This window comes from Callospermophilus lateralis, chromosome 5 (genome assembly GCF_048772815.1).
Source record: "Callospermophilus lateralis isolate mCalLat2 chromosome 5, mCalLat2.hap1, whole genome shotgun sequence".
Lineage (NCBI taxonomy): Eukaryota > Metazoa > Chordata > Mammalia > Rodentia > Sciuridae > Callospermophilus > Callospermophilus lateralis.
Genome location: NC_135309.1, coordinates 34,320,788 through 34,341,283, shown reverse-complemented (window position 1 = coordinate 34,341,283; position 20,496 = coordinate 34,320,788). Strand labels below are relative to the sequence as shown.

The window sequence follows — 20,496 nt, the reverse complement described above, 5'->3', positions numbered from 1 at the left end:
AAAATATAATATTTATTTCCAAAGTGGTAATAAATGGTATATTTGTTGCTCCATTTAAGGTTTTACAGGTGCCTCACATCTGAGACAACAGTACTAAACAGGTTAAAGATATGAAAAATATTTATGTGAGATTTTAGTCAGTGTTTTTAGCCACTGTTAAGTTATTGCCTTTTCTGATGGCTTAGATGATCATTTTCCAGCTCTGCAGTGGAATTTAATCTCTCTATACATAACGTTGGCAGTTTATATGCAAACTTATAAAAAAGAGTTAAATTTATTTATTTTAGATTTATTTTATTTATTTTTTCATAGTAGGTATTGAACGCAGAACTTCGCACATGCTAGACAAGATTCCACGTGCTATACATGAATTAAATTTAAAAAATCAGGGGCTGGGATTGTGGCTCAGCGGTAGAGCGCTCGCCTAGCACAGGCAGGACACGGGTTCGATCCCCAGCACCACAAAAAAATAAAGGCATTGTGTTGTGTCCATCTACACCTAAAAAAAAAAATATTAAAAAAAATCAAAATCCTTTTTTGATACTACATATTCAGAAGTGAATTTCAGTACTCATTTTGAATGTAGGATTGCAATAAACATGTGTTGTAGATACCAGTAGCAATTTATAATCAACAAATCAGAGAACAACAGCAGAGAAATATTACTTAGTTCCTAATGCCAATTGTATTGTAGAGAATTTCAAGAAACAGGTGTGAAAACAAAAGTAAACTTGCAGTGTAAAAAAAATGTTTCTGCTTCACCAATATTTGTTTTGTTGACAGCAATCATGTTTGTATTTGTTGAACAGCATGAAGACTACTACATACAAGGCATTGGGGATATGACAATGATCAACAAAGGGTAATTTAATAGAAATGGACAATTTAAAAAGACTACTATGCGAACAACATTATATAGAGATATATATTACATAGCGAACTGTGGAGTCCACCATTCCATTTCATTTGTCTGCTAAAAGAGTAATTGACTTATTTATTTATTTTTTTAGTTGTAGATTGTCACAATGTCTTTATGGTGCTGAGGATAGAATCCAGTGCCTCATGAATGTGAGGCGAACACTCTCCCTCTTGAGCCAGAATCCCAGCCCCGAGTAATTGACTTTTGTGTGCCATTTAGTTATGTCCCAGGACTGTTTGCATCCAAACAGTCCATAGGTCTGGAACATATTCATTAAGCTACTAAAGTAAAAATCTTACAATATTTGTACCTGTTTCACAGGCCCTAAGGGAGGAAGATAAAATTTTTAATCACATGGATAACTCTTTAAGTTCCATCAGTGATGATGCTACATTTAGGAGGAAAAATAATTAGAATGTCTACAAGGTTCCAGTAAAAACTAATACACTGTAATTGAGCATGCAATGAATTCATCAAAATGTAATACTTCTATGCTACATCTTAAGTTGAGTTTTCAATCATTCTATTTTTGCAGAGAAGAATACAAAGACAAGAATCTCCTATAGCCATTTTGACGGACTAGTATTTTCCCCAGACTATGGAAGTCTCCATTCTCCAGCAGCTCCATAGAGCTCTGTGTTATTTCTATCACACAATGCAGAGGTTCTTTAATGAAAACCTATCGTAGTGGTAGGATATTCATTCTGTTCAAAATTTTGACCTGCCTCTCAATCAGTAGCACCTAGATTCCCAGCTTTATAACAACCAATTTCTAGAGGAGATATGCAAAAAGAAAACTCGAGCAAAGACACCTATTCCACACAGACTTGAGGAGCTGCAGGCATTCATGCTGGCTGCCAATGCAACTATCACTAATGACAATATGAAATGACAATATGAAATGACTGGAACAAAATTAGACCTTGGCATTGACCTGTGCTGCTATTATACCAAAGGTACCTACTCAGCACTAAATAAGTAACAGGTTATTTCCTTTACAAATTTGTGGCAACTATTTGTTTATTTATAATGAAGTTACTAAATAATAATTTTTAAAAACTGTTTAAGCCTTTTATATTACCCAGAATCATGAACAATATTGGGAGGAAGGTTTTTTAATATGGCATGTGACAGATCTTCATACTTGTATTCAAAAGAAAGCTTATAATAATGGAAATCATTGATAATGACATTATAATGATGAAGATGATTTCAGAAACACAGAACACTAATCCATCATTAAAGAACATGGATTATTTCTGGTCTACAAAGTTAAATAATTCATATTGGGCCAATATTCTTGGATTCTCTATTCTCTTTTTGAATGATTATTTTTTTAAAAAAATCAATAATGTCAGAAAACTTCTAGCTTAAAAGAAAATTCCAACTGTATTTAAGTCCCTGACATGGAAAACACTGGGGGGTGTGGGGGGCGGTTCTAGAGATTGAACCCAGGGACACATAACCACTGACTCTCATCCCCAGCCCTTCCTATTTTTTATTTTGAGATAGGGTCTCACTAAATTGCTTAGGGCCTTGCTTAGTTACTGAGGCTGGCCTCAAACTTGTGATCCTTCTGCCTTAGTCTCTCAAGCCACTGGAATTACAGGTGTGTGCTACCATGCCAGCTGAAAACACTGACACTGAATGCTAATTATACATTATACTTTTCGAGAAATATCTCATTTTATTCTTTACAACCCTAAGAGGCAAGTATTCTTTCTTTGGAAATGAAGAAACCATAGCTCAGATGCATTAAGTAACACTGAAGACAGACCATTTTTTCTGCATCTTTTGTTGGGATATATTCAATGCTACCTTACATTATAATTATTTATGACACTGGTTCTTATAAGCTTCATCAAGGTAAAATATAAATTATCATTTTATCTCATTGCATTTAATACAGTAACTTGTCCCAACATTTGCACATAAATACTTAATGAATTAACCTCACAACACAAAATATATATTGTACTGTATAATATCCATAAAATTTGGGGGAAAAGATCTGTGTTTAAAACTAGATTCTACCACTTATTTTTGTAAGTATCATAAGTGTATCAACTGCAGGATTGCTTCAGGGCAGGGTTTCTCAACCTCAGTGATATTGGTATTTTGGCTTATATAATTCTTTGTTGTAGGGGAGATGGCCTATGCCTTGTACTGTTTTGCAACATCTTAGGTCTTTATCCACTAGACAACAGTAACACCTACCCCAATAGATACAACAAACCAAAATGTCTCCAGACACTGCCAAATGTCCTTGGGGAGTGGTTCCCCTAGAAAAAAATCACTGATATAGGGGAAAATATTATAAAAATTAACCAAAAAAGACTTATATAACCCTCTATTCCAAAGAATCTCCTTCAGACAGGAGGGAAATAGAAAAGATTCCCTGAGCCAAGCTTCATGACATTCTCCTAAAAGCAACAATTAGAAAAATCAAAATTCTAATAATTTTATGTGGTATGTTAAGAAGGTCATGAATTCTTGCCAGGCATGGTGGTGCATGCCTAAAATCCCAGCAACTCAGGAGGCTGAGGCAGGAGGATCTCCAAGTCTGAGGCTAGTCTCAGAAAATTAGTGAGACCCTATCTCAAAATGAAAAGGAGCTGGGAATGTAGTTCAGTGGCCCTAGGTTTAATCTCTAGTATCACCACTTCCCCCCTCAAAAAATGATGACAAATTCTTATTCTTTCAAATGAGAGAGGAAGTCAAATTCTTCTATGCCGGATTCAGCAGACCTTACTGATTTGTTTAATTACAGAGTGAGGCTTAAGTCAGGTCTTAGAATTTATGGGGTCATAAAAAGCCTTGCAGCTTCAGCTCAGAGGTCCACCTACACCAAGACTGTCATGCTGGACAAACCATCATTTAGACATATGACTAACAGTTCCAGCTGCATTCAGTCTTTCAGCATTCCTAGCCAAGGCACCAGGCATGGGAATGAAGCTGCCTAGTATCTTTCAGTCCAGCTCCCCTGCTACCTGAACACCATCAAATGATCTCTGTTGAAGTTATGTCAAGAATTGTCAACACCTACCCAAATTTCTGACTCTCAATATTGAGAGATTTAACAAAACAGTCACTGAGTTTTGAAGTAGTTTGTTAAATAGCAATAAAGTCCTTATATGATTATTTTCACAAATTTTGTATATATTTTATATCTAATTTTTCAATAAAGATTTCCGTGTGTTCTCAAGGAAATCCTTGTGTAACTATCTTTATTGGGTTAAATGAGGTCATCTAGTTCTGAGGTCATCAGTTATAGAAACTGGTAACCTATAGCCAAAAGCAAAGTACAACAATGGTAGGAGCTCAAAGACTGATTAGCTAAAAGATTTTTTTTTTTTTTTTAAGATTCTGCCCTTGCTTTTCTCCCTCACCAGAGATATGCAGTCAACAGCCTAGGTGTCTTTGACAGCAGGATAAAGCCAGGGTAGCACACAAGCTCTAGAGGGAAAGCTCATGAAAAACAGGCAGCCATCATCCATCTGGCTCACTCTCCCAGTCTTACTCCATGCCACAGGACATACCTATAGGGTTGGTAAAGAATTACAATCTAAAGAGATTACCTTTTTCCAATATAGGTTGAGTATTTCTTATCCCAAATGCTTGGGACGAGAAGTGTTTTCTTTTTTGAAGAATTTCAGATTTTAGAATGTTTGCATGGACCACTCTAATGCAAAAATCTGAAATGCTCAACAGGAGAACTTAACTGCATCAGTGATGCCAGACCCAAGACTCAAGTTGTCTTTCTCCTTAAACTCATCTGGATTAAGTGACAAATGTCCCCCAAAGAATCATTAGCTTAATACCCAAAATAGAAATAACTGAAACATAAAAAGTACTGTAAGAGAAAGATAACATACTGAAAAACTTCACCAACTGAAGCAGAATTATTGGAATGGAGGATCTGGGAACATACCCCTAATGAGTCAAGGGGAGATGATAATTATAATAACATAATAATTAACACTATGAAGCCAAATAATGAAAAAGAATCAAGTAGAAATACTGAATATGAAAAAGAGACAACATTCAAATTATAGGAGATCCAGGAGAAGAAAAATTTAAAAATATTACTAGAAAATTAAAAACTACCAAAGAAAAAATTCTAAAAGACTGGGGGTGGGGGATAGAAAACAAAGATAGAATAGGATTATCATCAGATATTGAAACAAGTAGTACCAGTAATAGGTATCAGAGGATAGAATAATACAAATCTATGATCCTTTATACATGTTTCTTAAAGCCAATTTTTTTTTCCAGAATTTAGAATATTTTCGATTTTTGAAAAAAGTAATGTGGTATATATGTTATATAACATCACAACAGTGTCTAAGACACTACCTTATAAATGAACCCAATACACATACTGAGTGAGATGAATAAAAGCCATAAACACCCTTAGCTCAGGTCAGGTTTTCCTACCAAATGAATCATAATAGTCTCAAATCAGTTTGGTTTGGGTCTTCTTGCCAAATCAGTTATGAAAAAATTATTTGGTTTTCAGATCATTTTTTATTTTAGAATACAAGGGAAGAGACTCTAGCTTATATTTTAAAGTATTAAGTGAAAAAAAACTTTAAACTTAGAATTTTACATGCAGACAAAATGTCTTTCAAATATCAAGTTATGACAAAAATATTCTCAAATATACAAAGCTTATAAAAACCAATAAACAGGGGCTGGGGATGTGGCTCAAGCGGTAGCGCGCTCGCCTGGCATGCATGCGGCCCGGGTTCGATCCTCAGCACCACATACAAAAACAAAGATGTTGTGTCCACCAAAAACTAAAAAATAAATATTAAAAATTCTCTGTCTGTCTCTCTCTCACCTCTCTCTTAAAAAAAAAAAAAAACAATAAACAAATACTTTTGGAGTAATACTCAAAAGAAGAAATACAGAAGGTACTCTAAAAGATAATGGCTTGGTACCCATGAAAAGTTCTGATCAAAAACACTAGCAATGGAGAGTTAGGGGACACATAAGAACTTAAGAGTATTAAGGGTATTTCTCAATTTGGGGGAAGAAAGAGCTGTTAAAAAGTGTCAGAAATAAACTGGGGACAGTGGCACATGTCTATAAACCCAGTGGCTCAGGAGTCTGAGGCAGGAGGATTGTGAATTCAAAGCCAGCATCACCAACTTAGCAAGGCCCTTAGCAACTCAGCAAGACTCTGTCTCTTAATAAAATACATAAAGGGGTTGGGGTTGGTGTTGTGGCTCAGCGGTAGAGTGCTCACCTAGCACATGCAAGGTGCTGGTTCAATCCTCAGCACCACATATAAATTAATTAATTAAAGGTACTGTGTCCAACTAATACTAAAAAAAAATTATTGAAAGGGCTGGGGATGTGGCTCAGTGGGTAAGTGCCCCTGAGTTCAATCCTCAGTATAGATAGATAGATAGACAGATAGATAGATAGATAGATAGATAGATAGATAGAAAGAAAGAAGAATAGGACTATAGGACAACCATCAGAAGAACAAAAGTTAAAAAAAAAAAATCAACCTATCTAATGAAAAGCAGGTAAAAGGGAGGAAAGGGCCAAACTATTAGAACAATAATTACAATCATGTAAATGAGTTAGACATACCAAATTAAATGCATAGAGATAAAAATTGTTTTATGTTGTTAAAAAATGACAAAGCAAAAATAAATAAATAAATAAAGTAATATACTGCCTACAGGAGACATACTTAAAGGGGAAACCTGACAGATATGAACCAAATGAAAATGAACATAGCAGTCTTTTTTAAAAAAATATTTTTAGTTGTACAAGGACACAATGTCTTTATTATATTTATTTATTTTTATGTGGTGCTGAGGATGGAACCTAGTTAGTGCCTCAAACATTCTATACCACATACTGAACCCTAATATAGCAATCTTTTTTTTAATATTTATTTTTTAGTTGCAGTTGGACACAATATTTTTATGTGGTGCTGAGGATATATCACACATGCTAGGCGAGTACTCTACTGATGAGCCATAACCCCAGCCCCAACATAACAATCTTTTTTTTTTTTTTGAGAGAGAGAGAGAGAGAGAGAGAGAGAGAGAGAATTTTAATATTTATTTATTTATTTTTTAAGTCTTCAGTGGACACAACATCTTTGTTTGTATGTGATGCTAAGGATCGAACCCGGGCCGCACGCATGCCAGGAGAACGTGCTACCGCTTGAGCCACATCCCCAGCCCCAACATAACAATCTTCATAGAAAAAAAAATCATAAAAGGACAAAGTGAGGGCTGGGGCTATAGCTCAGTGGTAGAGCACCTGCCTTGCATGTGTGAGGCCCTGGGTTCGATCCTTAGCACCACATAAAAAAATGAATAAATAAAAATATTTTTTTAAAAAGGACAAAGTGACATGTCATAAACTATTAAAAAATAAAACAAAAACATCATCATAAACAAATCTGTATCAACAATAATGCCTCAATATATGGCAAAGCTGGGCACAGTGGCACACGACTATAATCCCAGCAGCTCGGGAGGCTGAGGCAGGAGAATTCGCAAGTTCAAAGCCAGCCTCAGCAAAATCGAGAATTTAATTCTCTAAATCAAAAATGCAAAATAGGGCTGGGGATGTGGCTCAGTGGTCAAGTGCCCCTGAGTTCAATCCCTGGTCCCCCCAACCCACTCAAAAAAAAAAAAAAAAAAGATATATATGGCAGGAATAATTACTAAAAACATAAAAAAAAAAATAAGATGAATTATAGCTGGAAATTTTAACACTCAATTGATAAAGAAAACAATATAAGTAGAGTTACTAAAGTACCAAAGAGTAAGATTGGAGAATAATATTAATCAAACATGTAACATACACATAGGCAGATCATACAATAGGCCAAAAATGGTACCTCAAAATGTTAGTGGAGGGATAAAAAATAAAAATGCTAGAGGAAGCTGGTATGGTGATGCGTGCCTGTAATCCCAGTGACTCCGAAGGCTGAGGCAGAAGGATTACAAATTCAAGGCCAGCCTGGGCTACTTAGTGGGATCCTGTCTCAAAATAAAACATAAAAAGGGTTGGAGATGTAGCTCAGTAGTAGAGCCCCTGTTTTCAATTCCCCATACCAAAGAAATTAGAGGATCAATACAATACAAACTACATTTTTTTTAGTAAGTAAATAAAATTAGAAATTGATAAAAAAGCTATTTGCAAAATTCATGTTTGGAAATTAAATACATAACTAAACCCAAATTAAAAAGTAAAAACATTAAAAGATTTTATAAATGCTTAGAACTTAATGGTAATAAAAATTTAAAGCTAAAACTCCTTTAATTGGATCAACTGGGCTGACATGGCTACCCCTGATCAATTACTGTGGCCAGAAAATGGAATGAGCCAACTGGCTACTTGAACAGAGACAGAGACTATGATTGGACTGATTTGTTTAGTCCAATGGAAGTGAAAGCACAGTGAAAAGGGCAGGAAGGATTCACAGAAATGCTAGCAGAAGAAAGAGGAGATACATGGAATAATAGGGAGGCAATAAAGTTTATAGACTTTATTGTGCTACAACTCTTTAAAGTCAGTTACTGATCATGTAATTTAGGGTGGGATCTCAGTTTCCCTGAATGAAAATGAACACAATATCTAAGAGTCCCTACAACTCTAGGAGTTTGTGACTAAATCATCTGTTTTGTTCAGGCTATTAACAGAATCAGGAACATATTAAACCATTTGGTATATATGTAAGGAACAAACAAGGTTTATCACAATCTGGAAGATTTTTGAGGCAATTAGCTTAATGAATTTTTAGGAGGTAAATAGGAAAAGATATGAATGTAATAATCCAAAGGGGGAAACTGATGAACATAAAAAAAAAAAAAAAAAAAAGCATATCAGTTTAAGGTTTCTTGAATGGAAATTAAAGAACTGTGGAAGTGATTCAGGGGTAGCATGCTTGCCTAGCATGTGTGAGGCCCTGGGGATGTGGCTCAGTGGTTAAGTGCTCCTGAGTTCAATTCCCAGTACCAAAAAAAAAAAAAAAAAGAAGAAGAAAAAGAAATGGAAATTAAAACCAAAAGCCACTATTATTTCATATCCAATTTTAAAATGTAATATTCAATGCTGCAAAGAAACGAAGTAACACAATTAAATATACACTAATTTTTACATTTAATGCTTTAGTATCATATCTAGATAACTACAAGTAATCCTGAGCAATCCAGAAGAGAACAAAATACCTATATGCACAAAAATGCTTTGTTGAAATAGTTCTTTTTATGATAGAACCTAGATGCAACCCAAATGTCTAAAAAGTAGGTACTAAGGAATGGTTTAATGGTAGACTATATAGCTCTGTCATAGTGTTCAGAGAATATATTTCACAAATTTAATTAGTTAAAGGCATCCTAAGAGTCAAATGACCATGAGAAATTCATATTAAAACTACCATGAACATTTAAAGTTATTAAAAATAAACCTAAATGTTTGTTTTTTAAAAATCTGACAAATTGGTATCCTAAGTTTTAAAAACGTCTAGACCAAGAGTAAACCAACAACAATTACATTTTATGTATATTTTGCAGAAATAATAACTTCTAAGAATATGCAGGGTGTTTTTATACTACAGGAGGATATAATATAGCTACTTTTACTGAGTGAGCAACTTATGACAGTTTTTGCACTTTTTAAATAATAAAATGTGTGTAGAAAATTTCAACATCCTCTAGCCAAAGAAAGTATCAGTCTTATTTCTACTAAATGCTTTATATTTTTATCTGTTTCATTAGCTCAGCTCCACATGAAACCAGTGCCTGCCTTGATTTCTGGAATGTTGCCCCAATTCTTTTCTCTCAGGCCTTGTTGCCAGGGCTGCAGCTGCACAACCAATTCTTATTAAAATGTGAGTCTTTGAAATTCAGGTCTATGGAAAAGGACATAAAGGATTTCATTATCTTTTCTGGAAACTCACAGTGAGGATTAAACTCCCACCCTTCCCAAGCCACACAAACACATGCATCCCTCTGGACCAACTGGCACACCAAATAAGAGGCATCAGCCCAGTCTTAAATATCATATAAAATGTTATAAGAGAGTAAACTGCACAGTAATCAACCTTAAAGTCTAGCAGAAGTTATTTAAAAATGACTTATAAAACTTAGGATGTAATCACAGATTATAGCCAGATACTCATGAGCTGATATTCAGATTTTAGAAACAAGGCTTATAAAGAATAAGAATATATACTTCCATGATAAAATAGGCACTCTATGATAACACTTTCAAAATAATAATTTTAGAAACTCTAAGGAAAAAAAAAAACTCCAAGTATTTACTCAAAATGTAGAACACTTAACATTAATTTTGCTATAAAGCACTCATGTCCCTAAACTTTTCTGGAAAAATAATGTAAGGTCAATTTACATGCCTTTTTCCATTTTTCCTCTAGCACATCATGTAATCTTGTTCTCTGGATAAAATTCTTAACTGCTTGGCCTTGCTCTTGAATGACAATTACTGAATTTATCTTGTGAGAAAAGTTAACACAAGCTATCAAAACCATGAAGATAAAATTATTTTCAACTAAAAGTAAATACGGCCAAATACTCCATTATAAAGCAAAAACGATAGTCATAAACAACTATTTTCAATGTTAGTTCTAACTTTAGAACTTTATTTTAGAGAAAAGAATTAGTAACATTTTGCGGGGATTAAGTGCACCTTAGTCTGTTCCCTGGGTAATTTATTCATTACTATAGAAGGGAAAAAAAACAAAGAGACAGGTAAGGGTTACTGTGCTATCCCTTGAAGATCTGATAACGCAACATGTACTTCAAGTTACAGAAATGAAGCACACCTTGGTCTAGTCTCTATAGGTCTCAAGTTTCTTTGCCCAGAAATCCACTCCTATTCTATAGTTTTGACCCAAGTAGCTTAAATGTGGTGTTCATATCAGCATCACAGTCTTTTTGATTTTTATCAAATTATACAAATTACCTCAGTTGATCTAAAACAGTAATTGTTTCCTTTGGGTAGGCAAATCCCTTAGGCTGGGAAAATACAGAAATCGATACAGAAATGAAGAATAAGTCAAAACCTATAGTATTAATAGTAATAGTTTATAATAACATTATGGTAATTCATGCTCTTTACTAAAATATTAGAAAGTTAAAAAAATCTGATCTGACAAATTTATGTTTATTAGACTTAAGAATTACTTGAATATTTAGGAAGTTTTGTTTGCTATACTGGTAAATTTGCTTTGGTAACTGCCTAAAATATTTGGGAGACTCAATAAATGTAAATTAATGGCTCAGAATGTTCAGAATATGAGATGTGCACCGCTATTGCACAGGATAATGTCTAAGCACATGGACTGGAAATTGGAAGGGAATGCTCAGAGATTAAAGTCACCAATACTGCAGAGGCAAGAAGTCATCCTAGAGGACACAGGCTAAGATGGACTCTCCAAAAATTTCCAGCTTCTGCAGACTGACGTGGAATGCTTGTGCCAAAGAAAGTCCCTCCCCACAAGCAGCACAACAATAGTGCTCATGTCAAATGGTTATTTCAGGAAAACATAAGAAAAATATACAGAGAAAACTAGAAACTGGGAAAAGATAGCTGCAACAAAGAACAAAAGGAAGCAAGAAACAAGAAAAGCCAATCATGCAGAAAATCCAGGCATCTACTCCTAGCATAAACATTTCAGAACTTTAACCAAAAAGAAAATTTTGGAGACCAAATAATCAGGAATAAACTATGTATTGATTTGAGTATGATCCACTACATGTCAGAGAATGCGTTGGACTAGGCCAGCTGGACAGATCCAGAGACTGTATGGCTCAAACAAAAAAGCTGACAGATGCTTTTGGATCAGACTCACTGGATCCATGACTGACAGGCCCCTCTATGAAGAATGATGGGGATTTTCTAGTTACTTACTAGGCATAACAGAAGAAGACCACTTTCGTTTATTTCCTCTGGAAACCTCTTGTGTTCCTGACTCCTGACTTGAACATGCTCTTCAAGATTACCAACCTAAAAAAAGTTTAGGTTGGTAAACTTTCCATCTTTGGTGGACTTATGGATGAAAATATTTCAAAGGTGACACTTCAAAAGACCTTGGAATACTCCATCAAAACAAATTATTTGCCAATTATCATTCAGAGATATTGGCCATCCATCAAGTATTTAAAATCCTCTCCACTTAACTTTGAGATTCAAAACTGGCCTGAAGAACTTTAGAAAAGAGTTTCTTCAGGAAAACACTATCTATGGGTCTTTGGAATTCAGTGGAATGATAAGCAGCCTAAGATTGCAGCTGTGGGTGGTAAAGGGTCCAAGACGTCTTGACCAAAGGCAGCAGCACACACTTGCCTTCACTTGACATCTTGGATCTTCACAGCATAAGCTATTAAGGACAATGCTTTTGCATTGCCCATAGTGACTGGACCACAACAAGCACCCTGATAAATGTTTTTATGCAATAAGAAATTAACCCTAAAATTACATGACTTTGGACATGTGGATTTATCTTTTGTATAACTACCTCTATTTGTGAAAGGCCTACTTTGAACGCCCATAGTACTTTGTTCCCTCCTGTGAATCTTAGCCTGTTCTCCCTTTTTCTGCCTATGGAAGGGTTTCTATCTTCCACTTTGTGTGAAAAGCTTTGTGTCCTTTCTGAATCTTGTACAAACTAGACTTCACAGATATTTTTAAAAGATAAAATTGAAAAGCAAAAAGTATTGATAAATGTAATTGAAAAAATTTTAAAATATCTAAAAATATAATATAATTAGGCATGGTATTGTTGAATAGTCAGGGAATAGCCAAGTGCAGTGGCATGCACCTATAATCCCAGGTGAACTTGCAGAAGGACGGCAAGTTCAAAGCCAACCCCGACAACTTAGCAAGGCCCTAAGCAACTTACTAAAACACATCTCAAAATACAAATAAAAAAGTGCTGGGGATGTAGCTCAGGTGTTAGGCCCTCCCAGGTTCAATCGTAGTACAAAAAAAAAAAAAAAAAAAAAAAAAAAAAAAATATATATATATATATATATATATATATATATATATATATATATATTTCTAGTAGGTAACTAGAAAATCCCCACCATTCTTCATAGAGGGGCCTGTCAGTCATGGATCCAGTAAGTCTGATCCAAAAGGATCTGTCAGCTTTTTTGTTGAGTCAAAAAAAAAAAAAAAAAAGGTAAGCGTGTGTGTGTGTGTGTGTGTGTATGTATGTGTGTGTGTGTGTGTGTGTGTGTGTGTGTATATATATATATATATATATATATATATAAATAACATTTACTCTTCCTTATCTGGCATTAATCAAGATAGAAAATTTCTAAATCCATTCTAAGCTCAACATATTTCATTTAATTGGTATCATACCCTACAATATAAACATCTTTCAGTGAAAATACATATTAAAGGCATTCATAATTATTAAATAATAATGAAAATAGAATATCTTGTATGTGACTACTACCTTTCAAAGAAGAATTGGCTTCTTTTATAAATATTTATAAAATGTCTTCTGTCCATAGAGCACAAAAATAAGCAGAGCTTTTGCTTATGCTGCCCAGAAAGCACTGCTTAATCAAAACCATAAAAGGGTACTTTCATAATTTCTTCACTGCAATCATAGCCTTTATTGTGAGGATATACAACAATACATTTCAGCTGCAGCATAAGAACTACTACACTAGGTTTAGCTGTTGGTTAGATCCAACATTAAGGCCACTAAAGCTATTTACGTAAGCACAGCATAGCCCCTCAAACAGCAATTATTTCTAGATACTTCTAATCTGGACCATTAACAAAAAAATTGAGAATTTAATACCAGTTTCCATGCACTTAAACTATATGAATGTTAGTAGATTTTAAACTGTTTTGTAGGTACAGATGAAGACATATATATGGGATCAAATACCCAAAATTGAAGAGTTAATGCTATTCATTCTATTCCTTAAAAATCTCTGAAGCTCTTCTCATATTTAGTTACATTCAGAAAAGAAGGAAATTCAGAACCACTCAGGGGTAATGTCTAAAAAAAATACCCCATTTTACATCTGCATTTAACCATTGCCTACATGCACATTTCTTTATGATTTAAACAAATCATTCTGTGTGCAAGTGTGCATGCATGTACGCTAAATACCTGAATCCATCAGATAGCTGGCAGTAGACTGGTAACCCTGGGCAAGATGCTATAAGTCAGAAGAGGAAAATGATGGGCTAAAAATGAGCCATACAACTATCAAATCAGGAAACCACAATTGTTAATAATATATATTTCATGATTTTTTTTCCATTTCTAAAATGGATACATTCTTTTCTTGACACTAGTCAAAAATAGGCTACAGAGATGATTCACTAATCAGAAAATTAAAAAAATTAAATCATTCAACAAATATTCATTGAGTTCCTACATTAGCCCCACATAAATATTTTTATGAAAAATATATAAAATAAGCTAAATCAGCAAATTATAAAACTATAATAAATGTTTAAAAGCATAAATCAAGCACTATATTCTTGAATTTACAAAAAGAAATAAGTTAACAGACTTTAAGAGATTGGTTGAAGCATAGAATAACTAGAAATAATTTGAGTTAATAACAACTGTGACACTATGACAAACACTATTAAAGGCATTTTAAGTCCAGTCGAAACACATTTAAAATCTGGCCTTACTGATGTCAACATTTACTTCTAATTTGAGAAATCCCTTTTTTCCCTTTGGAGACCGGGGCCCTATCATATTGTCCATATTGGTCTGGAAATCCTGGACTCAAGTGTTTCCTACCTCAACCTCCTGAGTGATGAGACTACAGTCATTCACCAATACACCCAATTGATTTTTTAAATTCTTAATAAACCACAAATAAACTGATCTCTTATACATTTTATATAAAGCACAATAAAAGACTTGCTTAATGCTCAGTGATGAAACACAGTACACATTCCAAGACAAGGTGCTCATTATAATCACATTCTATAAATTCTTGTCAATGCAACTAAACAATCTAGCTCCAGAGTCCATCCTTTTGATTTTTTATGTATCTCTTCCAAAATAATAATAGACTTGTAAAGGCCACTTAAAATTTATTCTTAAAATTTTTAATATACTGAAAGAAAAGTGAGAGCAAATATATAAAATGTAAAAATGTTAAATCTCAATACCAATTAAAAAAATAAAAAATGAAGAACAAAACAAAATTTTCTGTTCAGAATGGTAGATTTTAGACATATTATAAGGCAGGAGTAGTGGCACACACCACTAGCTACTCAGGAGGCTAAGGCAAGAGGATTGCTTGAGCTTCAGAATTAAAGAAATAAAAAATGAAGAACAAAACAAAATTTTCTGTTCAGAATGGTAGATTTTAGACATATTATAAGGCAGGAGTAGTGGCACACACCACTAGCTACTCAGGAGGCTAAGGCAAGAGGATTGCTTGAGCTTCAGAATTTGAGGCCAGCCTGGTGCAACATAGGCCACATCTCTTTAAAAAAATAAATAAATTAGTAAACAGCAAGGACTTCATGGATTCAGGGAACAGTCCTAGAATTACATATCAACAACTTAAGAGTTTAAAAGCCTTAACAGGATTGGAGATGCTAGAGATGCATGTGGCTCAGTGGTACAGCACTTAACTGACATATACAAGACCTGCATTGATCCCTAGCACCACGAAAATTTAAAAATTAAAAATAAAAACCTTAATAATATGCTTTTAACTGTATCCCTAAAATTTCACTTCCAGAAACCAAGTTTTAGAAAATACTCATAATATGCACAGAGACTTTGGAATGGATACAGGAGCTGCCATGACCCTTTCACATATCCCTAATCAACAGCACTGATGGAATTTTATTTTAGAAAATATAGTATCAGCTGGCTATAATGGCACATCCTGTAATCCCAGTAACTCAGGAAGCAGGAAGATCATGATTTCAAAGCCAGCCTCAGCAACTTTAGCAACACCTTCTATCAAAATAAAGAACAAAAAGGGCTGAAGTTATAGCTCAGTGGTCAAGTGCCCCTGGGTTCAATCCAGAAGGAAAGCAAGGAAAAGAAAGAAAGGGGGCAGGGGGGCTGAGGTTATAGCTCAGTGGTTAAGTGCCCCTGGGTTCTATCCACAGTAAAAGAAAGAAAGAAAGAGAGAGAGAGAGAGAGAGAGAGAGAGAGAGAGAATGAACAGTATGTTTGAATTTGTTGAACTTACCAAGAAGCTGGGATACCCAAAATGAATTTTTTAAAGTTTATTTCTCTGACCCTGCACAATAAAATTTCAAGACAGTCCCTTCTGAGAAGAATTTAATAACCCAATGTGAAAGTGGCGCAAGTCCTCTGCCTCAACCTAAGCACTAAGGTACAATAAAGAGGCAACAACGTGCGCAAAGACAGATATGGGTCTGAATCTTAACTTCACCATTCCCCAGCTGCAAACACTTGAAAAGTCATATAACCACTCTAAATTTTCTAAAGGGTATAAATGAATATAATTTACAGAGCAAGTAAGCTAAGATAATGTTAAAAAGTACTTTACAGAAAGCATAACACTTGGTAGTCCAACTAATGCATCATAATACATGTTATTAATAATAAAAAGCCATTGTCCCTTTTGTAAAAAGAGATGTTACATTAAATACACAGTGTATGTATACAAATTAACCTTTCTAAAATATAAGATTCTGAAATTCTAAAACAACTGACCCCAAGATCCAAGATTTTGAACAAGGGAGTAGTGTCCTGTAACTTTATAAAATCTTGGGGGGGGAGGCGGAGATTAACAATTACTTGTACACATATTTTTTAAAGTCAATCAGCCAAGTTCCCCATATTTGTTTGACAGTTCCAACAATGCCAAGGATTCAGTAAGTTTCCCTGCCAAGGAGACAATAATCCCTGCAGATGAACAAATACTCTTCTTCCAGAACTCTAATCTCAGTTGGTTAAAACCATTTGTCAGTAAGATTATTCTTATCAGTTTTCTCTATTTAACAATAATCTCCGTTTGCAAAGATACAGACATTGAAAATATTGCAAATATATTACCACAATAGCAGTTTTACTTGATACTTGTGTATTTGAACAAAAAATAAATAAATGGTCTGCATTACCTGCCACCATACATACCCATAACCTATACCAGAGGTCTATTTGCCGAATTATTTCTTCATAAATCCCTTGAGTTATCAATTAAATGTAGAATGAGTAATAAAAATATAACTGTTAGGATATTTTTACATAAATGTAAGAGAAAATCTAAAACCCCTGGATTAAACAAGAAATTCACTGGCTCACATAACTGAGCGTCTAGAAGTGTACTACCTTTAAGAAAGGCCTGATTAGCCCCTCAACTGAGGTGACCAAAGTGTTCTGGGGTTTTCTCCCCATTCTCTACTAACTACTTCAGTATTGCTTCTTAATCAACTAATTTGCCTTTCACTGTCAGATGACAGCTGCCAGGAGTCCTTTGTTTTTCAGGTTAAGTTTCAGAATAGGAGTACCTTTATCTCAGCTTTCCCAGATTCATTTGGTTGATCTAGCTTAGGTCATACGTCTGCCACAATTGCTTCAGGTAAGACATGTTCCATTCATATAAATTTTTCAAAGTATATATAAAATAAAGCATATTAAAGATGTACTTAGTGATTTAAATTTCTTTTTAAATTCTTTTTCTTTCTTTTTTGGTGATACAGGGGACTGAACCCAGGGGTACTCTACCATTGGCCTACATCCCCAACCCATTATTCACTCATTCATTCATTCACTCACTTATTCATTCATTCATTCTGAGACAGGGTCTTGCTAAGTTGCCAGGGCTGGATTTGAATCATGATCCTCCTGCCTTGGCTTCATGAGTTGCTAGGATTATAGGCATGTGCCACCACACCTGGCTTAAACTTCTTATATTACAAAATAATGGTATTACTGTGTTTAAATCAATACATAAAACACATCATACAACTTTCCCTATCTTTTTTTTTTTTTATTTTAATTCCTGGTACCAGAAATAAACCCAGAGCACTTAATCACTAAGCCACATTCTCAGCCCTTTTTCTTTTATTTTCAAACAGGGTCTTGCTAATTTGCTCGGCCGAAGATGGCACTGAACATATGATCCTCTCACTGGCCTCTGCCTCAAGTCCCTGGGATTACAGGCGTGTGCCATGGCACCTTGCTCCCCACCCCTTTTTTAAGAAAGTCAAGTCATTTTGCCATATACCTTGTTTTTATATGGTGCTGAGGATTGAACCTAGTTCCTCACACATGCTAGGTAAGCACTCCACGACTGAGTTTCCAACCACAGCCCTTCCCAGTCTTCTTAAAAGGTTATTCTCCCATTTTTCATCACAACCATAAGAAAAAAAGTAGCTAGGGATACAGCTCAGTGGCAGAGTGCACACGGTACACTCCATGTGCAGTTACTGTGTAATCAGAAAAGGAGAAATCAAATGAATTTGTATGATTTCTGCAGCAAATAACAGAAAACGTCAAAGCAAAACTGCTTTAACAGTAAGGAGATTCAGGTAAAGTGGCTCCAGACATATTAAACAGGGCTCCAGTTCTACTCTTCTGCAGAAGCCTTGGTTCTGCCTTTCTTCACAGAAGGCATCAATTCTAGAGAGAAAAGAAATCATCTCTTTTTTCTTCTTTTTCTCAAAAGAAAGAAAACCTTCTCTAAATCTTCTTACAGATTTCCCTTTTATCTCCTATTGGTCAAAAATGGCACTCAGGCCCATTCCTAAAACAATCACTTCCAAAGGGACTAAAAGCTATCACAACTAAAAGAGAATGATTACTGGTAAATATGACCATCACCTCAGTGTTGGTTGAATATTTCAAGGACAATATTTCAGGTCTTGAACTGCAGAATAAAAGAAAACATAGAGGCAAAGGAAATTATGTGCCTAATCAAAAGAACAGTCAGACTCTGAAATCAAACATTAAACATGTTGTTACGGATAACAAATTCCCTCAGATTCCATTATCATCATTCTCTATAATACAAAAATTAACTCACTATTCATCAGTAAACACTAAAAATATAGGGAAAGTGTCTTTATATGGAAAAGATTAAGGTTATTTAATTATTGGGGAGATACTGAGACTTACCACTCCTCATGAATGAACCATTCATTCAGCTAAATCTGAAATGAGAACACTCCATATGAATGCACACAGATGATTTTGCAGACTCATTATCAATAGAAGTTGTTCCTTGAAGGTTTCTTCTCATTTGGGTTCCAGGTTTCATTCAAAAATCCACACACTCAAAACTGGCTCTATCTGCAAATGAAAGCATGCAATTAGGAGGCAAGAGCTACAGGGAGCAATTCCTCCCTAGCCCATATGTAATTAACTGATACATATGAAAACTGAAGTCAAACCTTGACTCACTAAACACCATGTTTAAACTAAACAACCTACATTTTAATGTCTGTAATGTGCTCATTATACAGAGTGACAACCCTTTTCCCATCATATAAATTTATTGTTGCTTCCAGACTGTACCACATACAACTTTTATCCAAGGTTGCCCACTGGGCAGAATCCAGCACACAATGTCTTTAATGGACCCACCTAAGGTTGGTCTACGCTGTGTGTTAAAGGATAGCTGCCTACATTTACAAATCTCAAGTGTTTACCAAAAAAATCCAGATTTATGACCTCTCTTGAAAAATAAGTAGGTCTGGCAATACTGGGTCCACACTCCCACATAGTTTGGGGCTGATTAGCATCTAACTGTTTAGATGGACTTTGCAGTTCTCCACAAATATAACCACTCTTACATTACAACCTGGCTCACAGTTACCTTTCTGAACCCTATAGGCATCTGAACTTGCAAATTTTGTTATCTATTTATAATAACTCACAGGGAACATTTGATCATTGTAAAACCCAAGCATTTTTTTCTTCCTGCATTGGGGATATAATATAGTATAAGGCATAATAATGTGGACTTTGAAGTCAGAAGGCCCTAGTTTGAGTTCGAATTTTGCAACTGACCAGCTATGACTTTGGGCCTTATTTAACCTAAGATTTATTTCTTCATTTACAAGCATCCAAATAAACATAACCAAACAACAGGCCTAAAATCTAACATTTGCATGTTAAACTGATAATCCCAAACCCATTCCTTCCTTCTCAGTGAATCACACTATGATACATGTAATGACTGTTCTAGTCACAAACATGAAAGTCCATACCAAATATTCTTTCTCATTCACCAAAACCATCACCAAGGCAACTGATTCTCCCCAAAAATATAAATTTCAACAGATTCTTAGAATTCCAACAATAAAAACAAACAGCAATCACTTACTCAAAATCAAACAACAATCACTTACTCAAACTGCTTACTAACTCAACTATTTTAATAATGGTAGCTTAAATTTCAACGGTTCCGTGTTATGAGAAATATTGGTCACTAAAATAAAAACAATGACAAAACACTGGGCTGCTGCACATCACTCCTTCCAGGGTTTGTTTTGTTTTGTTTTTGGTGATGGGGATTAAATCCAAGGGTACTTTTATCACTCATCTACATTCCAGACCTATATCCTACACCCCCAGGGTTGGC

General features: G+C 34.8%; 1 protein-coding gene and 1 pseudogene across 4 annotated transcripts in view; one reads left to right on the top strand and one right to left on the bottom strand.

The window, feature by feature from the left end:
- The window catches only part of Cdc42se2 (CDC42 small effector 2), an 87,858-nt gene that overhangs the window by 45,111 nt on the left and 22,251 nt on the right, over positions 1-20,496 (bottom strand). For 3 of the 4 annotated variants that reach the window (XM_076855754.2, XM_076855753.2, XM_076855752.2), the window contains exon 2: positions 19,029-19,202. The exons of the other annotated variant lie outside the window; for it this stretch is intronic. The gene's annotated coding sequence lies outside the window, so the exon portion shown is untranslated. The remainder of the gene's footprint in view (positions 1-19,028; positions 19,203-20,496) is intronic. 4 annotated transcript variants of the gene reach the window in all.
- On the top strand, positions 11,257-12,133 carry LOC143400336 (tRNA methyltransferase 10 homolog B pseudogene; annotated as a pseudogene).